The sequence below is a fragment of the Sinocyclocheilus rhinocerous genome, unplaced genomic scaffold (genome assembly GCF_001515625.1).
Source record: "Sinocyclocheilus rhinocerous isolate Xijiao unplaced genomic scaffold, SAMN03320098_v1.1 scaffold3225, whole genome shotgun sequence".
Taxonomy (NCBI): Eukaryota; Metazoa; Chordata; class Actinopteri; order Cypriniformes; family Cyprinidae; genus Sinocyclocheilus; species Sinocyclocheilus rhinocerous.
Window position 1 is genome coordinate 47,829 of NW_015657294.1, and position 2,744 is coordinate 50,572.

Sequence of the window (2,744 nt, forward strand, 5' to 3'; positions counted from 1 at the left end):
ATAACAATTAATGGCATTACAAAAACTGCATTACTTGTCATGTCTCAGTTCGACCTGTATAGAACATACAATATGAGATCCATTTAAAAAAATAAAATAAAATAATAATAATAATAATTCAGTCAGCTGAACTCTACATTTTTTGTGTGTGTGTAAATGTGTGGATTCATTTTAGATCGTATGTGTACATCATAGTGAAGGAGTCATCAGTACTTTATGGAATGTAAAAAAAAAGTGACAGAATTGCTGCAGTAAAGGCTTTATTGGTAAAATGAAAAATGAAAATTTCTGTATCTGTAAACATACATGGTAATAAAGTTCTTTCTGACAAGGGAGAAGGAGAGGTAGGGGGCAAAAGGCAAAGGGCTGTGTTTTTTTATTTTTTGTTTATACTTCATATTGTCATACAGCCCTTTGCCTTTTGCCCTCTACCTCTGCTTCTCACTGTCAGAAAGTCAGAAAGAGCTTTATTACCATGTATGTTTACAGACACAATGAATTTGACTTGACGACAGGAGCTTCCAGAAAAATTATGGTCGAAGAAGTGGGCTGGGTGTGTGGGGTCCAAAGTGATTTTCTTAGCCTTTTTCCTTACTCTGGAGGTGTACAGATCTTGGAGGTTTGACCAATAATCGTCTCAGCAGCCTTGGCTGTCTGTTGTAGTCTCTTGATGTCTGATTTGGTAGCTGAACCAAACCAGACAGTCCTGGTCCAACTACTCCTCTCCCTCGTCCAGACATGTTCTTTCTTTTTCTGCTTCTCTGTGTTTTTCTGTATTGTTTTGAACAAAACCAATCCAGAAAGTGCCTTTTTATTGTGCATGGCCATGTAAAAAAGATAAGATTGATCCGTGATTTTGGTATGGGGTAAGCTTGTATGAAAATAAAATGTAAGCAGTTTAGAAACATGTTAATTGACTGAATATTGTGTGAAAACAACATGAATTGTGTTAATGGTATGGTCACAACAGACGGATGTTTTGCTAATTGTGTTTAGAGTTTTGAAAATGTGATTATAGATTGGACAAAGGGATGTTAGCAATTGAAAAAAAACTGTAAAGCTTGTTGTTTTGTAGATCAACACAGTTATATATGATATGAGAACAGTATGGCCTGCAGATAGGGAGTACGTGTTATTTAAGAAAAATATAATCATATTTTCAGAATGACATTTTTTATTCAAACCTAGTCTGTGGGGTAAAACGCCCCAAGGGGACGTGGCTTAGTTACTCTGTTCTGAACATCAAATCCTTTGTTTTTCCATCAAATGTATTCTAACTACTTGGTTGAATAAAAATATTTGGACTTTATATTTACAAATGACCTCAAGTTATCATCAGGTAGCTAGTTAACTAGCCAGTTAGCATCAGCTAACAAAATTTTTCAGATTGGCTATTATAATTTTGTAATTCATAATTATTGATTATATTTATTTTAATTTTTTTTGAACTGTGTGTTTATTGAACCTTTTTTTTTAACAAACCACTGTTACATAACTTTTACGTACAATATTGATACATGAAAAGTAAATGAATAAATAAATAAACACTAAGAAAGAAAGAAAAAAATAAAATAAATAAATAAATAAAACACTAATTTAAAAATAAATACAAAAGTCCCTGACAGCACTTCAATAAATGCACCACATACTTGCAAATTATCTGCATGGTTCAAACATTAATATATATAAGAGCTATTTCCTTCAAGCAAATATGTTTCAATAAGTGCCCACTTCAGTCGAAAAAAGTCAGATTTTAACTGCAAGTCCGCGGTCATTTTCTCAAATATATATATATCTGTTTCAGTCTTTGTGTCAATTCTGTCACAGTAGGTTGATTATATTTAATTTTAAGCTAAAACTGCCTGTACTCTGATTTTGCTGTAACTGTATAAAGCAAATTGCTTTGTAAGACTGGGGGGCATTTTACCCCACCTGTGGGGTGGTACAAATTTAATCTTTGTTAAAAATCTAATAACATGAAAACTCTGGATATTTTTCATACTTGGTTTATAATTTATGTTATTGTAACTAAAACTATGATAACTTTTCTGAACACATTTAACTTTTGTTTCACAGAAAAAAATTACACAGTCCCTAAAGGGGGGTGGGGGGCGTTTCCCCCATTCTACCTTAACGTTAAATCAAATAAAAGTTGTACTGTATTGACACTGGACAGTGCACACCACAATATTGCAAAGCATTTTATCTCGAGAAGAGTCTTGGGAAGATAAATATAAAAGTGTAGCCGAATTACATTTCAACCTCCAGCAGAGGGCAGAACTGCACCAGCTTAGAATTTCAACTCTAGTAATCAGAGAAATTGGGAAATTATTATGTAAGTGGACATAGAAATTAAAAATAAATTGCTAGAATTAAAATAAAATGCTAGGATTCAAATTTTTTTTTGTTCAAATCAGAAAAAAAAAATACTTTGAAAGGAACTAGCGTATTCTGGACAGTCTTTACAGTTTATCAATGTGTTTTGATGACCAAATTGACCTTTATATGAGTCAGGCATGTGTTTAAAGATGCACATAACCAGCAAAGTTTCAATCCTTGTGGATGACTGATAGGTGCATAGGTCATACTTCACTGCTGTTGTAAATTTGACCCCACGTTTTTACACTACAAAGAAAAATAAGACATGTTGTTATGACTGGCTTAAAGTCACAACACAAAGAGGACACTTTGTTTCAATAAAGGAAATATATAAATAGTCGCCACAGGTGCTTCCCTTTTTTCTT